Source organism: Chiloscyllium punctatum, chromosome 10 (genome assembly GCF_047496795.1).
Source record: "Chiloscyllium punctatum isolate Juve2018m chromosome 10, sChiPun1.3, whole genome shotgun sequence".
Taxonomy (NCBI): domain Eukaryota; kingdom Metazoa; phylum Chordata; class Chondrichthyes; order Orectolobiformes; family Hemiscylliidae; genus Chiloscyllium; species Chiloscyllium punctatum.
Genome location: NC_092748.1, coordinates 90,067,856 through 90,083,081, shown reverse-complemented (window position 1 = coordinate 90,083,081; position 15,226 = coordinate 90,067,856). Strand labels below are relative to the sequence as shown.

The window sequence follows — 15,226 nt, the reverse complement described above, 5'->3', positions numbered from 1 at the left end:
TACAATTTATAAAACATTGGTTAGGCCACAGATGATATATTGTGTGCAATTCTGATTGCCACACTCTTGGAAGGAGAGAGAGTGCGGAGCATATTCACCAAGATGTTGCCTAGCATTAAATGTCTTAGTTTTGAGGAGACTGAATACGCTGGGCTTGTTTTCCTTGGAGCAGAGGTGGCTGAAGAGGATTCTGTTTCAAAACTACAAGAGGCACAGATAGAGCTACTCATGGGAATATTTTTCTATGGAAGATGAGTCTAAGACCAGAGGGCATAAGATTAAGGTGAGGAGCAAGTGGTTTAAAGGAGCTCTAAGAAAAAAAAACCTGGAGGTGGTAGATATATGGAACTTGCTGCCTGAGATGGTGGTGGCTGTAGTGCTCTCACAACATTTTAGAAGCGTCTGGATGAATACTTGAAATGCTGGGGTGTAGTAGGCTATGGATCAAGTAAATGGAATTAGCTTAATTGAATGTTTGTTGCATGATATAGACATGGCAGACAGTAGGGCCTGTTTCAATCCTGTAAGACTCTATAACAATCATTTGTTGTTTTCATTTCTAATTTCCAGCATTCAGAGTTTCGTCTTTTCCTGTCAATGCCCTTCAAATCTCCTGTTAGCCTTCCATGTTGTAAAGCAAATATCATTGAGTTCTCTCAACAAAACTACTAGAGTCCATTGGGGTCTCAGTTGGTAGCACTGTTGCCTTTGAGGTACAAGGTTCTTGGCTGAAATCCTACTCCCGTGCAGTATTGAAGGATTGCTATTGAAGATGCTGTGTCTTACTGCATGTACTGGATATATTAAACAATTAAACTTTTGGTTTGATGCACATGCTTTGAAGAAGACCCTGGAATCCTGGCTAATATTTATCCCTCAAACATGATCACAAAAACAGATAATCTGGTAATTATCACTTGGTGGTTTGTGTGAACTGTTGTGTTCAAACTGGTCGCCATGATTGTTGATCTACAAAAGTGATTACTCTTCCCCTTTATTGGCTGCAAAAGCATTTTAAGAGGCTCAATGTTTCTGAAAAGAGCAATATAATTCAAGTCTTTTTTTTTCTTTTCTACATGTAACTTTACTCCCTCATTTCAGAATCAAATCTCCTCTGCACACTGTCCAAAGCCTTGCCATCCTTCAGAAAGGGAATACAAAGAAGGATATTCCAGCTGAGACCTTTCCATTGACCTATACAGATTTATTATACTTCCTTGCTGATTAAATCAATGCTACTATTATAAAGCCAAGGATATATGTTTTATTTACCAGTTTCATATATGGGTCTTACTTGTATCAAAACAAATGAGCCCCCATGTTTCTCTGTTCCTGAGCATCCTTCAACTGTGTAACATTTCATTTAGATTATCTGTCCTCATTCTTCTTCTGAAATGCATCAGATTACATATCGCTGCATTAAATTTTATCTCCCATGTATTGCCCATTTCACCTGCCTGCCTATGTCTTCCAAAAGCCTGCTGCAATCCATTTCATCATTTTATGCATTTTTGAGTTTTGTGGGATCAAAAATCGTTGAAGTTGTCAGCTGTATACCCAAGTCCAGGTCATTATTACATGAAAAAATTACCAGTGTAATGCATTGTGCACATCCCTTCGGGCTGAAAATATCAGTTCATTACGACTCATTGCTTTCTGCACTTATGTAAATTTTGCATTCAAAATGCTGCCACCACCTTTTTTGTCACATGGACATCAATTTTGAAAACAAAAAAGGTAATTTTCACCTCACTGGCCTAGCTGAATGCAAGCTATGAACCTAAAGGACAAATATCATTAGATTACCTACTCTATATTTATACCTGACTAATGCACCTAATACAACGGGCAAATTAGCATGGCTAATTCACCCAACTTGCACATCCTTGGATTGTGGGAGGAAACTGGACTACCCAGAGGAAACCCATGCAGACACAGGGAGAATGTGCAAACTCCACATAGACAAGTTGCCAGAGGCTAGAATTGAACCTAGGTCTCTGGCACTATGAAGTAACAATGGCAACCACTAAGCCACTGTGCCACTCTAAACAATTGTGTTCCGATTCATTTCCTCCACTAGGCCTTTCATATTACAGCCAAATATAAAATACATACAATAAAAAAAAGTGTGGTTGTAGGAACTGCTAATTTTATCCCAACTCGTAGTTACACCATTCTAGAAAGAAAAAAACGTTGGTGGGTCCCAAGTTGCGATGGCATTCACTGAGTTACAATTCCAATTTATTGAGCAATGAAAAGTTATTCTTCTATTATACTTTCAGTTAACATTACATCAAAGGCTGATGGAATTTGGATTATCTCTACAATGCTCCAGACACAATGATTCTCAGTCTATTGGAGATGATGATCAGAAAGAGAAAGATAATCGACAGGGGGGAGCAGTTGAAAGTTTAGTTGACACTTGTGTTAGCATGGTTATTATAAATCATTTAGAGGTGACCCACGTAAAGTGCCAAGCACAGAATTAGGAGGAAATGATGGTCTAGTGATAATATCACAGGACTGGTACTCCCCATGGGCCCAGGTATGTGTTCTTGAGAACACGGGCTCAAATCCCATCACAGAAAATGGGGAGTTTAAAACTCAATGATTAAAGTATGCAGTAATATTGACCATAAAGTTATTATTAATTGTTAAGTGGGCACAAGAACTTGATTCACTAACAGTAAGAAGACATGTTATCCTTACTTGGTCTCTATGTGACTTCAGACCTACTTCCATAAGACATTGGAACAGAAATTAGGCCATTCAGCCCATCAAGTCTGCTCCGCCATTCAGTCATGGCTGATGAGAGATGGCTGACATGGTTGACAATTAACTGCCCTCTGAAATAGCAAGTCCCTCAGTTCAATGGCAATTTTACAGAGTTAGTTATTTTCGTGTTGCTAATGCCACTAACATCACAAATTCATTGTATAAGATTTGTATGCAATGGCGAAAGCAAATAATTAAGAGTTAACAAGCATGAATTTGCATTTCAAAATATTAATGTGCTTAACAATTGAAGAATTACGAGTGCAGAAAGTGACAATGTTATGAGGATTCTCTGATCTGTTGCCATAAAGGTATTTGTGATATTAAGAGAATAGGAAATATAATTGTATTAACCATAGACCACAAGTTTCCTCTTACAATATTGCGCCAGCCTTAGCTCAGTGCAAGAATTCTCTCCAATGAGTCAGAAGGTTATGTGTTCAGGTCCCACTCTTCAGGTCTAAACACAAAGTCTAGGCCAACACTTCAGTGCATTGTTGAAGGAGTGTGATACTATATTAACAGGTGATGTCCATTGTAATGCCCTAAACACTCGCTGGAAATGCATACCAGCCACACCACTTGGAAGGAAGTCTATTTACAGAAAATTGCACATGCCAACAGTGACCGCTGGAATTGTCTTAGGCATGGCTTTTCAAAGATATAGAGTGGCTGGTCCTCTACCTGTAGATCTTACATTGGAAGATTCGTGCCTTTTTGGAATTCAACCTTTGTAATTACCCCTTTTGTCCAGTGGAGCAGTATTTGGCTGAGATAGGAGGCAGCTGGCACTGTCTTTGTTGCTATTTCTGTGATGCTGCTCATAATACGAGTTTTCCTGGTCCTCTTGCTCTTCATAAGGTGCAGCATTGCTGTGATGAGTAGTGACAGCAGTGAAATGAAATTGAAAATGAATCAAAAATGGAACAGTGACTTCCAAGGACTTAGCAAACAACTGTGAAAAATTGCCAGGTAATACTGACAGTATGTGATGCATTCATTGTCAGTAATCCTGCAGGATAACCTCAATTTTGGGATCAAGCTTGAGTAAATGGCTCAGGTATTATTTGTGAGATTGCCTATAAGGCCAAGCTTAAAACACATGGAGCTGTAGAAATACTCTTATACACCAGTAAAGGATAGCTTGCTGTTGACAGAAGTGGAGAATCCATTCATGGATATCAGAACAAACACATTAAAAAAAGATTGCTCACTAGATTTCTCCATTTCAAAGGTGAACTGAAAAGGTGATGAAAGTAGATATTCTTGCATCTACATCGATAAGTGCTACAAGAAAACACTGACAGTATTTCTCTTTTTACAGCAATTCTTAAGTTAGTTTTCCCACAGTAACATACATAACAATAAAAGGAAACATTAGGCTAATACCGGCCATTTGATCTTTCTAATGCACACTTGCCACAGACCACAAGCAGCATTCAAATGATTTAGTCACCTGAGTAAAAGTTTTATGATTCAAAAAAGTAATTCAGTGAACATTGAGCATAACTTCTGAATTTTGTGAAAAGCTCATTCATGAAATAGAATAATATAATGGGATAGAAATGCATTGAATAAATGGTCTGTAAATGTATTAGGGAAAAGTGAATGGCTGGCTAGTACTTGTGCCCTGACAGATCGGTGATTTCTGCATGCATTAGTTACACTTGGAGTGGCATTTACTGCATTGTCTCATGGCAGTTTGGGTAGTGGGGAGCCATTTAAATAGACTGGAGTGTGGTGTGTAAAGAACCTGCTACCTACACAACTCTACCCTAATTAAGTTACAATACTGGCATCTACCTGATGAAGTGAAAAATTGCACAGATATGCTTTGTACAAAACAAACAAGATGAGTCCAACTCAGCCAATTACCACCCCATTAGTCTACTCTTGATCATCAGCAAAATGATGGAAGGGGTCATCAACAATACTGTCAAGCTGCAACTAGTTAGCAATAACCTGCACATTGATGTTCAGTTTGTGTTTCGCCATGGAGACTCAGCTCCTGTTCTTATTTCAGCCTTAGGTCAAACTTGGACAATGGACCTGAATTGCAGAGTTGAAATGAGAGTGACTGCCATTGACTTCAAGGCAGCATTTGACTGAATGCAACATTTAAAGATCTCTTGAGAAACCAGAGTCAATGTGAATCAGGGAAAGCACACTGCTGGTCGAATCGAGAAAGGAAAATGGTTGTGGTTGTTGGAGGTCTGTCATCTCAGCTCCAGGACATCTCTGGTTTCTTGGCTCAACATCTTTAGCTGCTTCATCAATGATCTTCCCACCATCGTAAGATCACAAGTGGGCATGCTAACTGATGATTGCAATATATTCACCACCATAACAACTCCTTAGATACTGATGCAGACTATGAGCAAATGCAGCAAGCTCTGAAGAATATCCATATTTGGACTACCATTTGATAAGTGACACCCTTGCCACATAAGTGCCAGGCAATGACCACCTTCAACAAGAGAAAGTCTAGCCATTGCCTCTTGACATTCAGTGGGATTACCATCATCAAAACCTCCGCTATCAGCATTCTGGGCGATATGATCAGAAACTGAACTGGTCTGGCATATAAGTACCGTGACTACAAGAATAGCTCATAGTCCAGCAATTCCTGCAGTGAGTAACTTACCTACTGATTCCTCCAATTCTGTCTATCATCTATAAGGCACAAATCAGGAGTGTGGTGGAATTCTCCCCGCTTGCCTGGATGATTATAGCTCCAAGCATACTCATAAAGTCAGAGTCCTAGAAATTAACAGCATAGGAGACGGTCTTTTGGCCTGTCAAATCAGCATCTGTTAGAAACAACCATCTAACTATTCCAGTCCCATTTTCTAGGACTTGGCCCATAGTCTTGGCATTATTCTTAAATATTATGAATGTTTCTGTTTCTACCACTCTTACAAGCTCCAGATTCCCACCAACCTCTGGGAACATTTTCCTCGCATCTCCTCTGAACCTTCTGGTGACCTTAAATCTTTGCTTCTGGACATTGATCCCTCCATAAAGGGTAAAAGTTCTTCCTGTTTTTCCAACCTATGCCCTTCATAATTTTATACATTTGAAACATGAACCCTCTCAATCTCCTCTGCTCTGAGGAAAACAACCAGTTTGTCAATCTCTCTGTACAACTGAAATTCTCCAGCTCAGACACTATCTTGGTTAGAATTCTCTGCACCCTCTCCAATGCTGTCATACCTCTGTTATAATGTGGATTTCAGAATTGCACACAACACTCTAGTTATGGCCTAACCAACATTTTGTACAGTTGCAGCATAACCTCCCTGCTCGTAAACTCCTTGCCTGGGCTAATAAAGGCAAACATCCCATAAGTCTTTTTAACGATATTACCCATCTGTTCAGGAACTTTAAGTGACCAGTGTACATGCACATAAAAGTCTCAGGTCCTTGATGCTTCCCAGGTTCCTACCATTCAGCATCATTCTCTTGCCTTGATGGCCCTATCCAGTGCACCACCTCATACTTATCTGGATTTAATTCCATTTTCCACTACCAGCCAATTTAACTGGCCTGTCTTTATCCTCCTGTAACCTAAGGATCATTGACTCATTATTTACCACACAGGCAATTGTTGTATCATCTATGAAGTTATCGATCAATCCTCCTAAATTCATGGCAAGATCATTTATATAACCACAAACAGCAAGGTCTCAACCCTCACCCTGATAAGGCCCCACTGGATATAGACTTCCAGTCAGAAAAAACACCTTTCAATCATTACCCTCTGCTTCCTGCCACTCAGCCAATTGTGGATCTAATTTGTCAAATTTCCTTGGATCCCATAGCCTCTCAGCCTAGCTCTCAGTGTCCTATGCAGGACTTTATCAAAAGCTTTGTTGACGTGCAAGTATACTATGTCAAAAACATTTCTCTTATCTACCTACTTGGTCACCTCTGAAAAATTTGGCTGGTTTGAGGTATAGACAAGATGGATAGCAAGCCACTTTTTCCCTAGGGGTCACAAGTTCAAGGTGAGAGGGGAAAAGTTTAAGAGAAGTATGGGTGGAAAGCTCTTTACACAGAGAGTGGTGGGTGCCTGGAACACATTGACAGGAGAGGTGGAAGAGGTGAGCACGAGAGCATCATTTAAGATGTATCTAGATAGATACATGAATGGGCAGGGAGCAGAGGGGTACAGATCTTTGAAAAATAGGCGACAGGTTTAGATAGAAGATCTGGATCAGTGCAGGCTTAGAGGGCCGAAGGGCCTGTTCCTGTGCTGTTTTTGTTTTGTTCTTTGGTGAGATAAGGCTCCACCCCTTAACATAACCTGTTAAAACTGTTCTTGATTAATCCCCACCTCTCCAAGTCTAGATTAATTCAATCCCTGAGCATTGCTTCCAATGGTTTCCTTAACGCTGAAGTTAGACTGACTCAAGGAACGTTACACTATGCAGAGATAAGCAGCCCACTTGACTGGCACCACATCCTCAGAGACAGAGTACTTACTGGCATGGTGTAAAGACAATAATCTCTCCCTCAGTTTCAGCAATATGATAGAGCTGGTTGTCAACCTCAGGAAGCAGAGTGGAGTTCATGCCCCTGTTTGTATCAATGGTGCTGAGGTGAAAATGGTTGAGAGATTCAACTTCCCAGGAGTAAATACTACCAACAATTTGTCCTGATCCATCCATGTCTTCACTTTATAGTCAAGAAAGCACATCAATACCTCTACTTCCTCCGAAGGCTGAGGAAATTCAACATTTCCACAAAAACTCTTACCAATTTTTATAGATGCACGATAGAAAGCATCCTATTTGGATGCTTTACCAACTACCACAGCAGTTGGTGTGGTAACTGCTCTGCCCAAGACCACAAGAAATTACAGAGAGCTGTGAACACAGCCTTCATACAAACCAGCCTTCCTTCTATTGTTTCCGTCTACACTTTCTGCTGCTTCCAGAAATCAGTCAACATAACCAATGAACACCTCCCCCACCACACCGTCCCACCTCCCCCACCCACCCCCACCCCCACCCCCACCCTGGTTATACTCTCTTCCACCCTTTTTGATGAGGCAGAAGATGCAAATGTTTGAAAACATGTACCAACAGATTCAAAAACAACTTCTTCCCCAGTGTTATCAGACTTACGAACAGACCTTTCATAAATTTGAGCTCATCTTTCTCTGCACTTTCTCTGTAGCTGTAACACAAAATTCTGCATTCTATTCTAGTGCCCTGATGTACTTAGGTATGATTTGTCTGGATAGCTCAGAACAATACTTTTCATTGTTTCTCACGTGTAACAACAATAAATCTAATCAAATCAAATTAAATCAATCAAATCAACTCAAAGGAAATATAACAGCATCATACCTACCTACACCAAATTGACTTCAGTAGTTTGAGAAGGCAGATGTACACCACCTTCTCAAAAGAATGGAGGCCCAGACAGTGACATCCACATATCATGCTGCACCATCAACTAAGGCTTTTAATGGATCAATTGATGCCCACTTAAGACTTAAGACCTCTTCCTGTCATTGCTAGTACTCACCATGTGGTGCACATGACAATCATACAGTCACAGTGTCATAGAGATGTACAGCACGGAAACTCATCCATGCCGATCAGATATCCCAACCCAATCTAGGCCCACCTGCCAGGACCTGGCCTATATCCCTCCAAACCCTTTCTATTCATATACCCATCCAGATGCCTTTTAAATGTTGCAATTGTACCAGCCTCCACCACTTCCTCTGGCAGCTCATTCCATACACAGACCACCCTCTGCGTGAAAACATTGCCCCTTAGATCTCTTTATATCTTTCCCCTCTCACCCTAAACCTGTGCCCTCTAGTTTTGGGTTCCCCACCCCAGGGTAAAGACTTTGTCTATTTATCCTATCCATGCCCCTCATAATTTTGTAAACATTTATAAGGTCACCCTTCAGCCCCCGACGCTCCAGGGAAAACAGCCCCAGCCTGTTCAGCCTCCCCCTATAGCTCAAATCCTCCAAACCTGGCAACATCCTTGTAAATCTTTTCTGAACCCTTTCAAGTTTCACGACATCTTTCCAATAGGAAGGAGACCAGAATTGCATACAATATTCCAACAGTGGTCTAGCCAATGTCCTGTACAGCCGCAACATGATCGCCCAACTCCTGTACTCAATGCTCTGACCAATAAAGGAAAGCATACGAAATGCCTTCTTCACTATCCTATCTACCTGTGACTCCATTTTTAAGGAGCTATGAACCTGCACTCCAAGGTCTCTTTGTTCAGCAACACTCCCTAGGACCTTACCATTAAGTGTATAAGTTCTGCTAAGATTTGCTTTCCCAAAATGCAGCATCTCACATTTATCTAAATTAAACTGATCCAGATCCTGATGTAAACTGAGGCAACCTTCTTTGCTGTCCTCTGCATCTCCAATTTTGGTGTCATCTGCAAACTTACTAACTATACCTCTTATGCCCACATCCAAATCCTTTATATAAATGATGAAAAGTAGTGGACCCAGCACCGATCCTTGTGGCACTCCACTGGTCACAGGCCTCTAGTCTGAAAAACAACCCTTCACCAACTACTGCAGTCTTCAACCTTTGAGCCAGTTCTGTATCCAAATGGCTAGTTCTCCCTGTATTCCATGAGTTCTAACCTTGTTAACCAGTGTCCCATGAGGAACCTTGTCGAACACCTTACTGAAATCCATAAAAAATCACATCTACTGCTCTGCCCTCATCACTCCTCTTTGTTACTTCTTCAAAAAAACTCAATCAAGTTTGTGAGACATGATTTCCCACACATAAAGCCATGTTGACTATTCCTAATCAGTCCTTGCCTTTCCAAATACATTGACATCCTGTCCCTCAGGGTTCCCTCCAACATCTCGCCCACCACCGATGTCAGGCTCACTGGTTCATAGTTTCCTGGCTTGTCCTTACCACTTTTCTGAAACAGTGGCACCACATTAGCCAACCTCCAGTCTTCCGGCACCTCACCTGTGACTATCGATGTTACAAACATCTCAGCAAGAGGCCCAGCAATCACTTTCCTAGCTTCCCACAGAGTTCTTGGGTACACCTGATCAGGCCCTGGGGATTTATCCACCTTTTATACATTTCAAGACATCCAGCACTTCCTCCACTGCAATATGGACATTTTTCTAGATGTCACCATGTATTCTATCTCTTCCACATCCTTTTCCACAGTAAATACTGATGCAAAATACTTGTTTAGTATCTCACCCATCTCCTGTGGCTCCACACAAAGGCTGCCTTGCTGATCTTTGAGGGGCCCTCTTCTCTCCCTAGTTACCCTTTTGTCCTTAATGTATTTGTAAAAACCATATGGATTCTCCTTAACTCTATTTGCCAACGCTATCTCATGTCCCCTTTTTGCCTTCCTGATTTCCCTCTTAAGTATACTCCTACTGCCTTTATACTCTTCTAAGGATTCACTCGACCTATCCTCTCTCTACCTGACATTTGCTTCCTTCTTTTTCTGAAACAAAACCACAAGTAATTACATATACGTTTGCTTGGGGAGTGATGGGATCAATGGGTAGTGAGTGGGGTTCTTTATTCAAAGGCATTCGATACTTGATCACTGGTTCAAGACATGGGAAAGTGCAAAAGTAAACTTAGAGTCACCCATCCCTGCCTTTTCTACCAACCCTGCACCTCTTCCTCAGGACATCTTATTTGTCATCCCTCACCACTGTCCTGGGATCCAGTGATAATACTAGGATGAGTGTTGTACTGGCAACAGCCTTTCAGTATATCTCCTGGCCTGTGATTTGCTGACAGGTTGTCATGATTAAAACTTTCATCCCTTGACTTTTGATCTGAGGGAAGGCTGTCAAGTGCCTGAATAATGAAATTGGCCTTCCCGAAAGCATGTGACATAGGACTCAGTGGCTATTTGGGTAATAGATGAGACCTTCATCTCCTTCCTTAAACACTGCCCATAGCTTCTAAAAGTAGAAAACCTTGGCTTAACTTTGACTCAGTTCTGGGTCAAGGACATAACCAAGATATTTAATGTATTCTTTGTATCTGTCTTCAGCAAGGATGAAGGTACTGCCCAGGTCATGGCATAAAAGGAGGTAGTTCGAACATGTGAAGCATTTAAAACTGATAAACAGGCAGTTTAGATATTGTATATAAACTGTCAGGAATAGATGAGATACAAATAAATGTACTAAGGGAAGAAATTGCAATGGCACTGGTTACAATTTTCAAGTCTTCCTTAAACATGGGGGATGACTTGGTCATCAGAGAATGGAAAATTGCAAATATTATACCCTTGTTTGAAGAAATGTGCAAATTTGCTCAGCAATTGTATGCTAGTCAAGTTGGATTTCATGGTGGGAAAGTTCCCAGAAATAGTAATTTGGGACAAAATTAGTAGTCACTTAGGCAAATGTGTCCTCATTAAGGAAAACCAACACAATGTTGTTAAGTAATATCTTGTTTAATAAACTTGCTGGAGATTTTTATTTGAAGAGTTTACAGATAGGGCTGATGAGAGCAATATTATTGATGTCATGTCAATGGCGTATGATACAGTGCAGCACTGCAGACTTGTGAGCAAAGTTATAGCTTAAGTTAGAGAACAGTAACATTGATACAGAAATTGAGTGATAGCAAAGAGATCTGTGTTATTGGGAATTTTCATACCAGGGGAATGTTTGTGGTGAGTTCTCCAAAGGATGGTGTTCTTAGGATGCTCTTTCTAAAATATTACTGATCCAAATCTTGGAGTACAAAAATTGCAGATGATAAATATTGAAGACATTGTAAACTGTAAGGGAAGTGTAAAACATCAAACATACATGTACAAGTTAGTGGAGTTCAATACCGAGTAGTGTAAAATAATTCAATTTGGTGGGAAGAACTATATAGACAATGTGGAATAAAGAGTGCAATTCTAAAAAGGGTGCAGGGCTCTGGGTGCATATCTGCATAAGTCTTTATAGGTAGTAGGACAGTTTGTACGTGTGTTTAAGGATTACAGTATTCTATGCTGAAATGGGACATGGAATACAAAATCAAAAAGGACATATTAAACTTAACATCAACTGTAGTGTTGTATTCAATGTTGGATGCAGACATTAGAGAAAGTACAGAGGAGATTCACAGGAATGACTTCAGGTCTGAGTAAGTTCACTTACATAGAAAGATTGGAGAAGATGGGACTGTTTTCCTTGGATAAGAGAAAGGTGAAAGGAGATAATCAAAATCATGAAGTTTTTAAGATTACATTACAGTGTGGAAACAGGCCCTTCGGCCTAACAAGTTCACACCGACCCGCCGAAGCTCAATCCACCCATACCCCTAACCTAACACTACAGGCAATTTAGTATGGCCAAATCACCTGACCCTGCACATCTTTGGACTGTGGGAGGAAACCGGAGCACCTGGAGGAAATCCACGCCGACACAGGGAGAACGTGCAAACTCCACACAGTCAGTCGCCTGAGGCGGGAATTGAACCCAGGTCTCTGGCACTGAGAGGCAGCAGTGCTAACCACTATGCCACCGTGGTATCTGGGGACAGGAAATAAGGAAAATATCTTCCACTGGTGAACGGTCTTAGATTGAAAATAATTGGCAAAAAAAGAGGGTAGTGCACAAGGGCAAAATTTCTTGATCAGGCAGCAGTTAAGCTCTTTGATGCTCAAGAGTGTGATGAAGGTGGTTTTAACTAAGACAGTCAATAGGAAATTGGATTAATTACTGAAAAGAAATTGCAGGGTTACAGGGAAAAGTTTGAGAAATGGCATAAGTTGTATTGCTCATTCGGTGAGCTGGTACAGACACGATAGGCTGAATGGTCGCCTTCTGTGCTTTAACAATTCTGAGATCTAAGCATAAAGCCATCTTTGATTTACCTACAGAGAAAAATAATCTTATCGCAGTCAGCAGGGCATGTCAAAAGATCTGGATGAAACTAGTTTTTATCTATGAAGGCAGGCAAATGTTAGAAAGAAGTTAATCAAGGACACACATGAGGTAGGTGATATACCTAAAATGGATGCAACTCTGGGCCTATGCACATTTGGGTCATAGCTACGTCCCTACAATAAGATGAGAGGGAAGCAAATTGAACGCAAGCTGCAGAGCAGAACATTTTTAGGTTTGCAAGTAACGTCAAAAGTGAAGACACAGTGTGAAAGTAACACATGTATTTAGTTTAAAAATAGAAATTCCTCCAGTGGTCATCATATATACATATTTAAACATGAACCATATATTGAAATGTCGATTCAATTTAAATTAATTTGTCTAAGAATATCTGCTTCTGCTTTTGGATTTCACACTCCTTAAATGTAGAAATGCAGATCATCTACTGCAAGTGTAACTTTGCACAGAATATTGAAATGCACAATAACTTCATCAAATGTGACTACATGTGAAATATCTTTTTCTCTACAAGTATATATTGTCCACAGTAACCTTGAAGAAAAAACACACTTGGCTTTACATCTGTGCCAAAGGCATTGAGCAACATGTGCAACTGAATAAGTCAGCAAATCAGAGAAGAAATAAAATACCCATTCCACAATGATGGCCAGATCCAATGCCATCCACAACATCTGTTAAGTGAAAGAAGCCAATAACTGCTGGTTAACGTTAGATTAAAATCGCATGTTCTTACCTAGTCCTCAGCTTACTTTTGTCTGTTCAAACTGCCATTAGGACACAACGGTTTTGAGAACGTTTTACCAAATAAAGGAACCTACCAGTGGTCACATGTATATAACGCAATAATTGTTGCAAAAAATCTTGCAGGGCGTACGTTGTGGATGAAAGATACAGTGCCTACACACAATCTGCAAAGTTAAACCACATCCTGTTCGTTCAATGTTAATTTTTCTAAAACTGTAGAACAAATAACTGCAAAACCCATTAACACTTTTGCTGTACTGTTTTGAAATACTGTGTCACATATAGAATTGAAAAAAAAAACCCTTTGTCAGCTAACAAGAGAAAAATTTTCTGATGTCATACATATTTATCAATTAAGGTGGAAACTAGGGATTTAGCCTGAATGTGAATGTAAACCTTCTATTGCCACCTGTGGCAACTTCTTCTTTTTCTGATCATATTTAGCAACTGCTGACTAAAATATATTTTGAACATTTAGATGTTCCAGTTTAATAAGCAGGTTTCATTTTAAAAATGTAGAGTTATATTTGCATGGATAATAATGTTACTTGCCCTTGCGAGAACAGGTTGTATCTTTGAACAGAACTTAATCCAGGCAAGGATCATAGGAAATACAATTAGGAGTAGGCCATTCAGCCCTTTGAATCTGCCCTACAGTTCCATAAGCTTGTGACTGAACTGACTGTGGTCTTCACTTTTGTGCCCATCACCCTTATTATAAAGTCATATAATCATCGAGCTATACAACATGGAAGCAGACCCTTCAATCCAACTCATCCATGCCGGCCAAATATCCTAAATTAATGTTGTCCCATTTGCCAGCATTTGGCCCATATCCCTCTAAACCCTTACTACCCACCCAAATGTCTTTTAACTGATGTTATTGTACCAGCTTCCACCACTTCCTCTGGCCACTCATTCCATACATGCATCACCATCAGCGGGAAAGTCACTCCTTAGATCTCTTTAAATAGTTTTCCTCTCACCTTAAACTTATGCCCTCTTGTTTTGGACTCCCCTACCCAGGGGAAAAGAGCTGTCTATTCACCTTAACCCTCATGATTTTGTAAACTTCAATAAGGTTATTCCTCAGTCTCCAACACTCCAGGTAAAACAGTCTCAACCTATTCAGCCTATCTCCATAGCTCAAATCCTCCAAACCTGGCAACATCTTTGTAAATTTTTTCTGAACCTTTTCAAGTTTCTCACGTTAATCAAAAAATGGCACTGAATTGATTATATTCACTGACCCAGTCTGAAAAGGAGAATTCCAAATTTTAAAACTCCTCTGAGAGAGAAAAGGAAATCTCCTAATCTTCAAAGTACTTTATTTTTAAATTGTATTCCTGACCCGATTGTAATTTAATATTGAGGGGCTGTCAAAAACGTGACCAAATTGTCTTTGGTATGATACTAAGAAACGCTAGTTTTGAAAAACAGTTAGAGGTTTAACAGAAGCGAATTGTGTTAAGCTGCCAAATGAGCAGAAATCATTTAGAAACACATCAAAATCCTCAAAACAGTCATCAGGTTAAACAATACCAAGGGAAGAAAAGAGAAGTCAAAAGTTCAGTTCTGATAAATTAACAGCTTTTCTAAACAACTTTCATGGAATCTCAGGAATGGAATTGCAAAGTGTAAAATGATAGTAACCTGGAACAATAAGGGCGTAATGAAAGAAATTGACATTAGTTATAGCAAAGTGTGCTTCCCCTGTGGGTGTATGTCTTTTCCAATCCCCTCCCTTTTTGTTCTTGTCATAGTATATGCTAATCATTAGTAACAGCTTTCAGTCCTG

General features: G+C 40.1%; 1 protein-coding gene across 2 annotated transcripts in view; it reads right to left on the bottom strand.

Moving 5' to 3' along the window:
* arhgap15 (Rho GTPase activating protein 15) overlaps positions 1–13,512 on the bottom strand; it is a 753,427-nt gene extending 739,915 nt beyond the window's left edge. For both annotated transcript variants that reach the window (XM_072579728.1, XM_072579729.1), the window contains exon 1: positions 13,418–13,512. The gene's annotated coding sequence lies outside the window, so the exon portion shown is untranslated. The remainder of the gene's footprint in view (positions 1–13,417) is intronic.
* Positions 13,513–15,226: the final 1,714 nt, after the last annotated feature.